Here is a 16,246-nt window from a genome sequence, read left to right on the forward strand (position 1 = left end):
TCACTCCAAAATTCTGTCAAAAGGCTGGGTGTGGTGCCACATGGTGAAATGTTTGTTTTTCTTTTTGTCATTAACATAGAAAGTCATTTTTGGATTTTTAAGGTTGTAATGCTACACAGTTAAAAATTAGAATATGCCATGGTTATGGTTGCTTTTTAGTTATCCAGTGTGTAGGGTTCTGGCTAATGTTGGGATGATTCAGGTTTGTGGTATCTCTAGAGGAGACTGCTGTTTATGGATTCCCTGCCTTGGTTGTAAAATCGATATTGAATCAGACAGCATTGCCAGTAGAGTCTCCTTCTGAATGGTATGAATCCTACCTTGGAGAAGTGTCTGCTAGTTCTGCTTCCTCTACAGAGCTTTTGTAGCAGGCAGATCACTAAATTACCTTTTGGTCACCAAAATGTCCAATGCTTTGTCTCCTGGGAGCATGACTAAAGGCCTTGGGTTCTTGTTTGCAGAAGTTTGTAACCCTCTGAGGGCAACAGAGCTTGGGGGAGCTGTGGGATGAATCTGCAAGTGCTTTGTGAAGCTGAGTACCTAAGAGATGAGTCAAGTGCTTAGCACATCAAATGAGGGATGCAAATTTCAGGAGATTTGACTGGGATATCTCATTCTCTTCTCCTTTGTAAAAAGAAGGATTATTGTCATTCCTCATCAGTCGGGGATGAGTTAGAAAAATAAAATACAGCTTATGAAAGCCTAAGCTAGTAGAAGGAAAGGCATCATAGGACAGCCAGAGGAATTGAACCATCCCCTTCATAAAAGAGTTTTCAGGGTAGTCAATAAAAAAATGGTGGACAATGTTTTTCAGGTAAAACAAAGTATGGAGTTTCTGCTCATTCAGTTAACACTCTTCTTTTTGGAATGAATGAGACTTATGTCCTGAGGAACAAGCGATCAAGTAAGTAAAGATCATATCATGCACAAGGAAGCCAATTAAGATTTTATAGGCAATCTTAATTCTGTCAGTTCCTAACTTCAGAGGTTTTAAACATACTTTAAAAAATTTTTCTTTTGTCCTCTAAGGGGAAGTGAGATGCTATTTACAAGCTGTTTACTGCACTATTTGCAAGAAATGGAACAGCAGTGGCTGTTTGCCTGACTAATTTCATATGAGCACAGCATGATCAGGAGATGTCCCTTGTTCAGCTGTGCAGTCTTGGTTTTCTGCAACATCCACAGAGCTTTAGATCACCAGATCTTGGCATTTGATCTAATCATCCTTTAGGAATACAGCTGCAGCACTGATCTCATGTTGTAGGTGAAGGACAGGTCTTTATTTTAGGATACAATCCCTTTTATTTATTTATTTTATTTTTTTTTGTAGAATTTGGAGGTAGGATAGACTCTCCTTGTACACATAGCCAAAGTCCTCTTAAGCATTTCAGTTGTATACTCTACTTTCACTGACTGGTCTTATTCAGTGAGGGTTTTGCTGATTATTCATAAAATTAAGAGGAAAGTGTAGCCCATTGCTGTGTTTCCTGGGTCAATCAAAGCCTTCTCGGAGGCTGCAAGAGTTTAGAGCAGCCTGGCTCCAACTGTGTTGTGAAAAGCTCCTGCTACATTGCTGATCGCTGAAGAATGGTGTAAGGCCTTGCCTACACTAGAAATCTATGCAGCTTTAAGGTTGCTGCAATAAGTAAAGCAATCCACACACTTGTCTCAATTCCTCTTCTGCTATCATGTGTATATAGTTATACACAAGTTTGTTTTTTTTTTTTAACAGAAGTCCTGTACCCATAGCAGAACATTTAAGTTCAGTAAAATGACATACTTTGACATGAATAATTGTACCACTGAAATCTTAAGTAGAGAGTGAGTGACAGCTTGCCTGAGAAGAACCGATTCTTCTACTAACACCTCACCAGAAATGGCCACAAAATGCCTACCATCCGAGGGAAACTTCTAAAACATGCTCCCCCCACCTTCTGACTGGGAAAAAAGTGTATTTTTTTTTTAATCAAAAAATATGTTTGCTGTTTAAACAAACATGAGATCTTTGCTCCTTTAGGTCACAAAAAGTCCCGGTTTCCAGAATTAGGAATACTTTCTGAAGACTTTGCACAGGTTGTAGAAGTCACTACAACGATATAATGCCAAATAATTATACAGCAAAATTTATAATGCAAAAATTAAAAAAAACCTTAAAAAACTGCAAAACTTAAAAAAAAACACAAAGGAGGATTGAGATGGAGTTTAAGACATTTTAGATGAAGTGTGTTAGTGATTATCTTTAAGAATTCCATTATAATATACACATTTTTTGCATGTAAGCAAATATAAGGTAGTACAATGAATCTGGACATGACCTAACATGGCTATTTCTCTTGAAGCTATTCCACAGCAACGATTCCTAATCCATAGCTTGTGAGGGAATGCTGTGCAAGATCCTCTGATGTTCCTCACAGTCAGAGGGAGCTGAAAGGTTAAAATTGAGCACAGTGTGAAGAACACAGCACAGGGCTGTTTTCAAAATGGCACTTTCATAGAATTGTTACTCAAGGACCAGTGATGGCTGGAATTGCTGTTCTGCACATTTTAGTTAAACTAAAGGCAAACTTTTCAAGAGAACTCAAAGGTTGCCCAGTGAAAAATCTTGCACACTTTTGAAAATGTTACTCTATATTCCTAAATATACTAAGTGTAATAAATATACTAAGTGTAATAAAAACCACTCGTTAGAGTTGCAAAATACATTTTTCACCTGGGATCTATTAAACAGATTCTTTTTTTTACACTGAGAAAATAATCTCAATCTTCTATTTTTCATGGTATAGCAGAAACAGAATGGTTGAGCTGAGTTTATTGGATAAATATTCTGCACTTGCAGGTGAGGTTTGACAGAATGTCACAACTTGCTTTCCATTTAATTTCTAGCAATTGCAAGTCTACAGTTTCTTCTGAATTAACAGCCTGGAGACATTCAAATTTCACATTCCAATTCAGTTGCATTTAGATTTCAGTCCTTTTTCTCCTTTCCTTGAAAACTATACTACCATGACTGGCAAACTGTATTTTTTATTCATTTTATAAAAAATAAATTCTGGATACCTGCTCTGAGATCTTCTTTCCTGACATGAATCATGGTCTCTAATGCTGTTATGGCTGATGCTATTCCTTAACTTGATACACAAGCTTATATTCAGCCTGTGAGTAAATCTAATTAAATGAGACCAGTGCAGATTTTCATGAGTTTGTTTTTAATTCAGTGCTCCCAGCTCTGCTCAGCGAATCTTCTGCCATGTGGGAACAGTGCAGTTATTCAAAATATCCCCCAGTGTCTTATGTCCTGGATACACTGGTTGGAAGACATGAGGAGAGCACATAGGATAAAGAGCACATGTTAAATTATGCCAGTGGGGTGGATGCAAGTAAGTAATGATTGTGCTGAATGAAGGTATTTGTTTTTCTGCTGTTGCTACTGTTATTAGCAAAACTCTTGCTGGTTTAAGACTGGGAACCAGCTGGGCCTACAGTTAAGAATAATTGTTGTTGCTGTACTGTGGAATGCCTTATGAATTCCTGCTGGGCTTATAATTAATCCAGAGTGAACTGGGAATGTTACACAGCCATGCTGTTTGCTTTATTCTTCTCAATGTCAGAGGAGTTTCTTGGACTTGGACCTTGGGATTTGGATTGACCTACAGGTTTGGTAAAAATATGGTAAAAAGGTGTTAGTCTGAGTACAGTGGGGTTTGACTTGTTCTCCTCATGAACTTCTGTTTTGCTTTGCTCCTCTGGAAAAAAAAAAAAATCAGTGACTGATGTGGGGAAAATCCACCTTCTTATTCAGAAGGGGAAAGAGGAAGGCATTTGTGGGCACATCTTAACATCAGTTCAGATCCGAGCCCCCCTTTCTCCCCTTGCCACTGGTGGGGGGAATATCCTGGCTTATGGTGTACTCTGTGTCTTGAAATTAGTGAGTAAAAGTACCTGTACTGTTACATTTGAGGATGGATTCATGGTGTAGAAGACAGTAGGGCTTTGTTTTCCCCCAGAGTCTGCCACTCAGTGATGACAATGTAGGACTGCTCTGTGGTGCTGTAAAACTTAGCACAGAAGCTCCAGAGATGAGAGTTTCAGCCCTAGGCTCCACCATGGCTTCTCATGGGTTGTTGTCACTCATCCTAAAGATGTTATCCTGGCAAAGCTGATTGTCTGAGCTGAAGAAAAATCAGAGATAAAATCTTCAGTGCTGTGAAAGGCCTCAGGGACAGCAGAGTTGAGAAGGCTGTAGACTAGCAATAGGATGCATAGAAACAGCTTGAAGAAAGGAAGAAATCTGTTTTATTACTTGTTTTAGAGTCTATTTAGAGTATTTAGAGTCTATTTTCCCAAGCACTGAATTCACTGCTATGCCTTGTGATAGTTCAGCCATAGCATTTGAAGCAGTTAGTGATAGCTGTAAGGTGGTACTGGGGATACTGCAAGTTGTTAGATATGCTGAATTCTAATACTGAAGGCACTTTTGTCTGAATGACAGTACCCTGACCATGGGAGTCCCAGAATCACAGAATCACAGAATAGTTGAGGTTGGAAGGGACCTCTGGAGATCACCTGGTCCAGCCCCCATGCTCAAGCAGGGTCACCTAGAGCACGTTGCACAGGAATGTGTCCAGGCAGCTTTTGAATATCTCCAAGGTAGGGACTCCACAACCTCTGTGGGCAACCTGCTCCAGTGCTCAGTCGCCCTTGCAGTAAAGAAGCTTTTCCTTATGTTCAGACAGAGCTTCCTGTGTTTCAGTTTGTGCCTGTTGCCTCCTGTCCTATTGCTGGGCACCACTGAGAAGAGTCTGGCCCCAATCGCTTTATGCCCTCCCTTCTTATACATGTTGATAAGATCCCACATCAGTCTTCTCTTCTCCAGGCTGAACTGGTCCAGCTCTCTCAGTCTTTCCTCATAGAAGAGATGGTCCAGTGCCTTCATCACCTTAGTGGCCCTTCTCTGGACTTGCTCCAGTAGCTCCATGCCTCTCTTGTATTGAGGAATCCAGCACTGGACACAGCACTTCAGATGTGGCCTCACCAGGGCTGAGTAGAGGGAGAGGATCACCTCCCTCCACCTGCTGGCAACACTCTTCCTAATGCAACCCAGCATACCATTGGCCTTCTTGGCTACAAGGGCACATTACCGTCTCATGGTCAACTTGTTGTCCATCAGGACTCCCAGGTCCTTCTTGGCAGAGCTGCTTTCCAGCAGGTCAGCCCCCAACCTGTACTGGTGCATGGGGTTATTCCTCCCTAGGTGCAGGACCCTGCACTTGCCTTTGTTGAACTTCATGATGTTCCTCTCTGCCCACCTCTCCAGCCTGTCCAGGTCTCTCTGAATGGCAGCACAGCCCTCTGGTGTATCAGCCACTCCTCCCAGTTTGGTATCATCAGCAAACTTGCTGAGGGTGCACTCTGTCCCTTCATCCAGGTCACTGATGAGTAAATTGAACAATACTGGACCCAGTATTGACCGGTTACTGACTCGCCTGTTACAGCTTAAGCATCTAAAAGCCCAACATCTAAATTTTAGATTGCTGTGTCAGGCTGCACCTATTGGAAAAAAAAAGAAAGAAAGAAGGGTCTCTAGAGGCCAATCTATCTCCTAAAACAGGTCAGATGACTTATCTTAAATGCATGCTGGTCTAAGTGTCTGAAGTTATATGAAGCAAAATCTCATTCTCAGTTTCATTTAATACATGAACTGTTATCTCCCTGAACAGTAACTCAGTATGGAAAGTCATTAAGCCTTCTCCTTGATACCTTTAATGTGTTCACAAGTTGAAAGCTCCTGGTTGTCCTATACTTTGAACTCTTGTTCCCTTGGAAAGGAGAGGAAGTTGTACTTTGGGGCTTGTTCTTTATCTGAGATCCGTTGTGAGTTCTGAGGAAACCTTTCTAAACTTGCCATCTCTGTAAGGATGTTTTACATATTATTTCCTAGTTAAGAAAGGAAGATTATGGATGAGAAGTCTGAGGAAGGACACTTGTTATGAACTGACTGTCATTTGCAAATTTAAGGTATTGCCTCACTTTGCAAGATACTTCTGAAGACTATAAGGCAATGAGATATCCTTCTCCAGCACCCTAGGAAATTACAGCATGGGAGATAGTGCAACAAGATTAGTTTTTACGAGGAACTTACACTGTGGTGGGGCTGTCCAGTGTTTTCAGTCAAACAGGAATGGCTAGGAATTCTTGAGGTCTCATGTTTTCTCTGCTGCTGATTCAGCATATGGTCTACAGTGTGTCATTAAACCTGAGTGCCTTTCTCTGTTACAAAGGAAAAATGCTTGTGCCCTCCAGCAGAGCAGAAGGGAAGCTTCTTGGGCTCTGGGAACCCACAGATAGCAGCATAAAAGAGTAACAGGATTTTTAATAACCACTAGTGAACATAAAAAGCTTTGGAGTTTATGTAATAAATAAAACCTGGATTTCTGTGTATACACATTAAAAGGGTACTTTGTGTATAATAAATATTCACAGAATCACAGAATCGCTGAGGCTGGAAGGGACCTCTGGAGATCATCTAGTCCAACCCCCCTGCTCAAGCAGGGTCACCTACAGCACATTGCACAGGATCACATCCAGGCGGGTTTTGAATATCTCCAGAGAAGGAGACTCCACAACCTCTCTGGGCAACCTGTTCCAGTGCTCTGTCACCCTCACAGTAAAGAAGTATTTCCTCATGTTCAGATGGAACTGTCTGTGTTTCAGTTTGTGCCCGTTGCCTCACGTCCTGTCACTGTGCACCACTGAAAAGAGTCTGGCTCCATCCTCTCAACACCCTCCCTTCAGATACTTGTACACATTGATAAGATCTCCTCTCAGCCTTCTCTTCTCCAAGCTAAACAGGCCAAGCTCTCTCAGCCTTTCCTCATAAGAGAGATGCTCCAGTCCCCTAATCATCTTTGCAGCCCTGCGCTGGACTTGCTCCAGTAGTGCCACATCCCTCTTGTACTGGGGAGCCCAGAACTGGACACAGTACTCCAGATGTGGCCTCACCAGGGCTGAGTAGAGGGGGAGGATCACCTCCCTCGACCTGCTGGCAACACTCTTCCTGATGCACCCCAGGATACCATTGGCCTTCTTGGCCACAAGGGCGCATTGCTGCCTCGTGCTTACCTTGGTGTCCACCAGCACTCCCAGGTCCTTCTTGGCAGAGCTGCTTTCCAGCAGGTCAACCCCCAACCTGTACTGGTGCATGGGGTTATTCCTCCCCAGGTGCAGGACCCTGCACTTGCCTTTGTTGAACTTCATGAGGTTCCTCTCCGCCCACCTCTCCAGCCTGTCCAGGTCTCTCTGAATGGCAGCACAGCCCTCTGGTGTATCAGCCACTCCTCCCAGTTTGGTATCGTCAGCAAACTTGCTGAGGGTGCACTCTGTCCCTTCATCCAGGTCATAGATGAAGAAGTTGAACAAGACTGGACCCAGGACTGACCCCTGGGGGACACCGCTAGCTACAGGCCTCCAACTGGACTCTGTGCCACTGATCACAACTCTCTGAGCTCTGCCATTCAGCCAGTTCTCAATCCACCTCACTGTCCACTCATCTAACCCACACTTCCTGAGCTTCCCTATGAGGATGTTATGGGAGACAGTGTCGAAAGCCTTGCTGAAGTCAAGGTAGACAACATCCACTGCTCTCCCCTCATCTACCCAGCCAGTCATTCCATCCTAGAAGGCTGTCAGATTGGTTAGGCATGATTTCCCCTTGGTGAAGCCATGCTGACTGCTCCTGATCACCTTCTTGTCCTCCACATGCTTGGAGATGGCCTCCAGGATGAGCTGCTCCATCACCTTTCCAGGGATGCAGGTGAGGCTGACTGGCCTGTAGTTCCCTGGGTCCTCCTTCTTGCCCTTTTTGAAGACTGGGGTGACATTGGCTTTCTTCCAGTCCTCAGGCACCTCTCCTGTCCTCCATGACCTTTCAAAGATGATGGAGAGTGGCTGTGCAATAACGTCCGCCAGCTCCCTCAGCACTCGTGGGTGCATCCCATCAGGGCCCATGGATTTGTGGGTGTCAAGTTTGCTTAAATGATCTCTAACCCACTCCTCCTCCACCAAGGGAAAGTCTTCCTCTCTCCAGACTTTCTCTCTTGCCTCCAGGATCTGGGGTTCCTGAGGGCTGGCCTGAGCAGTAAAGACTGAAGCAAAGAAGGCATTCAGTAACTCTGCCTTCTCTGCATCCTTCGTCACCAGGGCACCCACCCCGTTCAGCAAAGGGCCCACATTTTCCCTAGTCTTCCTCTTGCTGCTGATGTATTTGAAGAAGCCCTTCTTGCTGTCCTTGACATCTCTAGCCAGATTTAATTCCAAACGGGCCTTAGCCTTCCTCGTCGCATCCCTGCATACTCTGACTGCGTTCCTATATTCCTCCCAAGTGGCCTGTCCCCCTTTCCACTTTCTGTATACTTCCTTCTTCTGGTTGAGTTTTGCCAGGAGCTCCTTGCTCATCCATGCAGGTCTCCTGCCTCCTTTGCTTGACTTCCTACTCATAGGGATGCACCGCTCTTGAGCCTGGAGGAAGTGATGTTTGAATATTAACCAGCTCTCTTGAACACCCCTTCCTTCTAGCGCCCTCACCCATGGGATTCCTCCAAGTAGGTCCCTGAAGAGGCCAAAGTTTGCTCTCCTGAAGTCCAGGGTTGCAATCCTACTTGGTGCCCTGCTGCCTCCTTGCAGGATCCTGAACTCCACCATCTCATGGTCACTGCAGTCAAGGCAGCCCCCGACCTTCACATCTTCAACCAGTCCTTCTTTGTTTGTTAGTACGAGGTCCAGCAGCACACCTCTCCTTGTTGGCTCCTCCACCACCTGTGTCAAGAAGTTGTCACCAATGCTCTGCAGGAACCTCCAGGACTGTTTGTGCCTAGCTGTGTTGTCTTTCCAGCAGATATCGGGGTGGTTGAAGTCCCCCATGGGAACCAGGGCCTGGGATCGTGAGGCTACTTCCAGCTGTCTGTAGAAGGCCTCATCGACTTCCTCATCCTGATCAGGTGGCCTGTAGTAAACACCCACAACAGTGTCACCCATGCTACCCTGCCCTTTGATCCTTACCCATAAGCTCTCGACTCGCTCTTCATCCACCCCTAGGCACAGCTCCATACATTCCAGTTGCTCTCTCACATAAAGAGCAACTCCACCACCTCGCTTTCCTGGCCTGTCATTACATATAAAACGCATTGTGCAGACATCTATATGTTTGTATTATCTTACCTAAAATATAAGCATAGGCTGTCCATTAACAAACTTAGGGTTGCTATGGCAGGGCTGTTCTGGAAGTGCCTCTCTCTGATCTGACCACTGGGGGCAAAGAGCCCAGGTGCTTTGCAAATGATGATGCAAATGATAAGCAAATGAAAGAATGATAGGTGGCTGTGTTGACAGGGGACTGGACTCAGGGATGAGGGAGATCCAGCCAAGAGGCCTATTTGTATGGTCCAGAAAGGCTGTACAAAAGGGAATACAGACTCTAAAGTAATAACATGCGTTTGTGCTCTTATACCACCATATAAAATGCTACCATTCTGATCTTGTTTAAAATCTCCCTTGTAGGCATTTTGTAGAGGTATAAATCTCTGTTCAGAGAACAGTACAGCAGAGAATATAAACCTCTGGGCCCTAATTGCTGGTGTAATTCTATTGAAACTTGATTAGTGCATTCTGCTGTCTTTGCCAGCTGAATGTTTAATAGTGAATTGCCCTGGTTACTGTCTCAGTTAAGCTTCTGTATGACTCAGCTGGTGCAACTTGCTTCTTCAGCAACAGACACTGATAAAGTTTTGCTCTTTAGTAGATGTAATTCAATTCTGGCATAAGTGAGGGCTATGAAATCGATTGAGTTGAAGCTGTTACTCCACTACAGAGCTTGGACTTTGGATGCGATCTCACATCTAAGACGTGCTGATCGTAGAGAATCTCACCAGGAGGGCTCTGTCTTCCTGGCAGATTTTAAATTAGCCTTATTTTTGCCTTGCTATCTTGACAGGCTGCTGGTGCTTTTCTTAGACTAAGGGCAGTTCTTTCAGAGTACATCATTTATATAAAACTAGTTCTAATGTCAAAAGCTTTTAATGACATATCGAATAACAAAAAGGCAGATCCTTGCTTTCAGTCAATACGCTTCCATCATTCTGTCCTCTTTTTTGAAAAGACCTCTTATCACAGCATTTGAAAAAGCACTGTATGGTACCAGATTGTTGCTCCAAAACATTTTGTGTGTTCTGTTATTTCTTGCACTATGCCATTTGTGAATGGCAGTTTTGAACTATTTATTTGTGGAAATCTGTTTGTTGCTTTTCCTACAAACTAAATAAAAGAGAGAGGAAAAAGAAAAAAAAACCCAAATCCTCATTTTTATTTCAGTCTTCTTGATGAAAGCTATTAGTGAACCAGAATTCTTTGAAAACATAAAAATATCCAAGCATGCAAACTGGTTGAATCAGGACTTTTGCACAAGCCACACATTATATTTCTTGTTCAGCTGGTGACATCACAAAAGCAGACTGGATTTTAAATGATTGGGACTTGATATAAGATAATGGAATATATTATCTGGTAAAAATAAACGACTTATTCTGTATGCTTTTTGTTGCGACTTACAATATTCTTTGTGCCTCTCCCCGATTTTCAGGGAAATTTGCCTATGCACAATGTTAGAGGTAGGCAGATCCAGTGAGTTTTGTAACCAAGGGGATTCATCCCTTTTTAATTTCAGCAGAACCCAATTGCTCTGCTCCTGGAGAAAATTGCACTTGATTCAGAACGAGGCTGAGAATTCTGTCCTGGAAATATGGAAATGAGCTGCCCATTGGCTATACGGTCTGAATTTAGAGAAAATAACAAAGTTCCATTCCTCCACATTTCAAGAATAACACTTCTTCCCTGCTTGATTTCAAGCTTTTTCAACACAGATGTTTTTATCCTTGAATCCCACTGTAGTTTGTAAAGGAGGAATTAGAAAGCTGAGAAAAGCAAGGTGTAGGGGGAAAAAGTGACATCATCAGGGCTGTTTCCCAGGGTAGTACTATGGAATAACACAGTCTCCTGATTCTAACTCTATGTGAGTATATGGCCTCAACTCTAGGATGAATTTCTAAATCTCTTCATCAGAGTGCAATATGTGGATAACAATCTTTTACAGACATGTGCATCCCAATGAATGTCATCTAGTTTCTTATCACCATTCACTATGTCTCCTAGAGTATTTTGTTTCTCTGTCTTCTGTTTTACCCTCACTTTTCTATTTTTTTTTCAAAATGTCACCCCGTATTCTGATTTAAAAACAACAACTGTATAATAGCAAGGAAATTAGTTTCATTAGCAAGTCAGGGATACCGAGGTAAGATCTGGCCATACAGTAAAAAACAGTAGGTTAAGCTTTCTTTATTAGTTTAAGGTTATGTTGGGTATGTGCCTGCCATGTGAAGTTTCATTAAAAAAAAAAATCCTTTTCAAATTCTAACAGTTTAACAAAGCTATGATTATAAAACATTCACACTGAATAATTTATGAGTTAAAATAACTAAAATTTTAAGAGGTAAAATGAGACATATTGGTCTCATAAAATTTTGTGTCCCAAGGGTTTTTCATTACGCTTAAACTACAAAATTAACATATGCATAAAAACTAATATTCATTATATTAAAGAACTTATTCAAGAAGGAATTTAGCTTTCAAAGTATCTTTCATTTACATGAGGGAACTTGACAGTTAGTTCATCCTATTACAATGTAGTAAGATTGGAATCTGACTCTTAATATTTTTTCAAATTTTTTAATAACCTCTCTATTATTTAGGCTAAACTACAAGATTTTAAAGGAAGTATCTTTAGAAATTGCTTGAATAAGATTTTATACCTTAATACTTTTTCTTACATAAGAGGTTTTTTTGTGCATTATATTTTTATAGTGTTGGAAAAGTCTCTAAGTGAACATAGCATATTTTGAGTCCTTTCCAGTGAAGCACTTCAATTTTGTTCTTAAAATAAAGCTTAGACAGCTTCTTCCCTTTACTCACAGCTATCCCTACGTATCATATCTTGCTGCTGTCCTTGTCTGATGCACAAAATAAGGAAAAAAGGATCCTGAGTTATAAATTCAGCTTTCCTTCTAGTGAAGCACATCTGTAAAAATTCACTGCCTACTGGCATTTTATTTTCCATCATTTGTAAATGCCTTCTTGTTCTTGTTCTCTACTGCCATGAACAGTAGACTGGTAACAAATTTAAATATCTTTGAAAAGGACAAATTCCCTATTTCACCTCTGCAGCTCCCTGGACTTGCAGCTCTATTATCTCCATTGCTTGCTTTCTTCTCTTGCTGTAGAGGTGTACCTAACAACCTTTGGCTGATGGTCATTATTTTTCATATAGAAAGTAACAAGCATGATATGTTTACTAAACTCACAGATAAAATGAACAGAAACATTCTTATCTTTCACATTCCACAGCTAATTTGATTAAAGAGAAAGTTCTAATCCTGAAATCCTCTTGTGGAATTTTGGTAACTTCCTCCAAACTCCCATGAATTCCATGTTTGTAGCAGAAAATGTTTGGTGGGCTTTCTAACTTGTCATAGTCACATTCCGCTGTTTTCTTTAGTTGTTAGCTCAGAGCAAGACAACAATCAGGGAACTTTGACAAACTGGTTCTAATCAGCCCCCAAAACCCTGAAACACTAAAAGATTAGATTTTTTTTTAATCAACACAAACAAAATTGCAACGTATTTTCCCAATGATCATTTTGTGTCCACAGTCAATTAAACTGAAGGTTGATATAGATTAAAAATATGTATGTATGTATGTATGTATGTATGCATGTACGTATTTAATTAAGACATTTCAGTAGGTATAGCCAGGATGGAGGATAAATATTTGATCTGTTTTCTCATTACTGCGTAGGTATTTGAGAATTTGAGCAGATCATAATGTCCAAAATGTGTATATATATGTCTGGCAGTGAACTTCTGTCAGTTCCTGCAGATTACTCTAAAACAGAGTTACGGAAGAAATTGTGGTTTCATTAGTAGTGCTTCTTCTTGAAAATAGACAGAATTATACATTGAAGAGTCTGATTGAAATAAATGGATTACAAAACATTAGGTAAGGATTTTTTTTTTCCAGTACAAAGAACAAAATGCAAAGAACAGTATGAAGAGGAACTAGAGTCCAAAATAGCTTTGTAGAGCTGTAGGATGTAGCAGCCTCTTGCTAATTGTATATGACCATGCTTCAGCAAGGAGCTCTAAAATGCATCTACATGATAACTTGAAAGACAAAACATGATAACTTGAAAGACAAGACATGATAACTAAGGTACGCCTAGATTGTATATCATGCCTAGATCAGAATCTGGGACTTAAGTTGTGCTACTCTAAGTTTCAGACCCTTCTAAAAAACCGCCAGATTCTGTAGAATTTAACAGTATGCATTAGCAGTGATTAAAAAAAAAAAAAGAAAAAAAAAGAAATGTGCTAGTTTATCACTTGGTAAAGATATGGAAAATTATTATGTTCTTGTTTGTTAAGAAAGACTGACTACAAAAGTTTGATAGCTGCCCTCCTTGCTCCACTTGTTCCTCCTGGGACTTTTCTGGCTTCATAATCACTGGCTCTCTGAACTCAGTCAGTAGTCTAATTAACACAACAATTAATTGAAGAGAAGAGTAATCTCAGAAATATACTACGTGGGAACTTGATGATATTACTCATCACTTCTTAGTGTTTTGCTGCTTCTCCAAATTTCTGCTTGAATATAGACAATATGAGCTCTACGTGCAAGTTTGGATACTGAGTGTGGGATTTATCTCAGACAACTTGAAATATTACCAGTAGGGCTAATTGTCTAGATTCACCTCTGATGTATGTGTCATCGCATCCTAGTGTCGATGTCTGAAATGTGTCCAGAAGAAACACCCTTCTAGGTACTTATTACCCTTCATTGGTTTTAAAGGGAAAATATGATTAGCTCATATAAAAATGTCTAAAGTTAGTTAATAGAAATTTCACTTCAAATATTTCTGCTACCTATCTTGGTTACTACCAGCTCTGGGCCCTGACACAGGTGAAGCACTGAAAGAGAACATGTTGTAAAGGCAGGAAGAGGCAAGATTTAAGATATAGGCTTTTCCAGCATTTCCAGTTGCCTGGCTAAATGTCATTATGTTTAGCATACTGGATTTTGTAAAGCATACTTTAAATCATATAATTCTTCCTGTCCGACATAGACGGAAATTAGGCTCCTAGTTCAGATTTGAGAGTTCCATTCTAGAAACTTGGTTCTTTAATGTTACATTTCATTTTGTGAAGTGTTGCTCTTGTAATTCCTCTACAGTCTTTGATCCTAGTTCAGAATTTCTTGGATGCTGCTTCAGGATTTCCCTGTAATATTACACTGTCCCGCATTAAAGAGTCCTAGGCTTATTTCTGCCAGCCTGTTTGAAGTGGGATGTATGGGGAAGTCTGAATTTGCTTAATTGCATCCTTGCTCAGAAAGTCTTTTAACTCTATCTTTGTAAAATTTGATCAGCTGTTTGTGACAACAGGCATTATCGTAAAGTGTAAAGTTTTGTGAGCATTTCCCAAGTGACAGCAGAAGTGTTTGAGGTCCTTGTATGCACTTACCACCACTTGGCAGAAGCATTATTGAGTAAAGCATTTTTCCACTTTATGAACTTGCAAGTTGATATGTGTGGCAAGCCATCAAAGCTATCAAATAGCATATGTGCCCCACCCCACAGTCCTTCTTTCATGCCGTTGCAGTGTGACCGTTTCCTCTTTGTCTTCCATCTAGGGACCAGATACAGCTGGTCGACCAGCTGTGCCTGTGTTGAGAACTCTGGAGCAGAGGTAGCTATACTAACCTACAGATGAGGGGGTGTCCAAATACAAAACTTTCTTACAAGGTATTTCCCTTATCACATAGTTCGGTACACCTGGCTTGTAGGCACGCATGCTCATGACTTGACTCTTTTGCTCAGTGCACAGCAGGACTGCAGGAACTTGGAAGGCTGGAAGCACTGATGTCCCATCAGCCATGAACTGCTCCATCCTGTACCACAGGCTCCAGATTGTTAGGACTGTCTTCTATTACAGTGTTGTGACTAGCCCTGTAGGATGTACAGAGACAGAATCACATCTTTCCTAACTCAGTTTCTTCCCTGTGGAACTTCATTGTCACTCATTGTCTCAAAAGTAATGGTTTCTCTTGGAAGTTCCATAAAGACAAATTGTTTCTGTTACTGGTTGGTCAAGAAAAGCCTCTTCAATAGAAAGGAGATAAACTCCTGCTATTTAGACCATTGAATTCACAAGCTGGTAATATCTAAGTGCTGTAGCTGGACAGCTGCTTTGGCTGCCATAGTCTTCTTTCCATGGAAGAGTTATACCAAAGGCTTGTAATCTGTCCAAAACTTCACATAAAAGTCTCATTTATATACATATATATATATGCACATTATAATTATGGCAATACTTTATTTCTCAAAGAAAGAGTAATCTGGTTCAGCCTTAGTGTGTGACTTGGAAACATAGTCAGTTGGCCAGTCTTTAATATCTTTTTTAAAAAAGTTTGTGTCTGACATATAAAACATTGCATAAAATGTTTAATTTTTGTCTTGGCCAAATGAGCAAATAGTTTCAAGTAGCTTTTTAAGCTCCCAAAATATTAATGTTACAGGGATATCCTTCCTCAGGAGGTATGAAAGGCCTGGAAATAGCCTGAAACGCTTGAGAGAAATGTAATAATTAATGATAAATAAATATAGTCATAGCTCAGTTTTTTTTTTTTGGGGGGGGGACGGGATGGGACTGAGGCCTTTTGTATGCCGTGATTTTGCCTCTGAATGAATTTCCTCTCTATCTGTAGCTGACATACAGCATTTTTTTTTGAACTCATGAAATGCACTTTCTTTAAAAAATGTCCTGATGTCTCTAGCTTTTGAAGTGAATTCTCTAGGTGGACAGCTGTTCAGCTTGATTTCTGCTTATGATGGGAATGTCATCCATCCTTTCTATTATTCAAGGGATACTTTTCAACAGATTTTTCTCTATCTCTGAAAATTTCCACATGCTGATAATATTCCATATGTCAATCTACTACTAATATATACCCTTGTGAGATATGAGGCCAATATGATTTGAACTTGAGAAAACTTTAATTGTTTATGAATAGAATTTATTTTGATAAATTATAAAAAGCAGCTTGTATTTTCAGGACAAAAATCATCATGACAGATCATGAATTTGTTGC

Source organism: Apteryx mantelli, chromosome 2 (genome assembly GCF_036417845.1).
Source record: "Apteryx mantelli isolate bAptMan1 chromosome 2, bAptMan1.hap1, whole genome shotgun sequence".
NCBI classification, from domain to species: Eukaryota; Metazoa; Chordata; class Aves; order Apterygiformes; family Apterygidae; genus Apteryx; species Apteryx mantelli.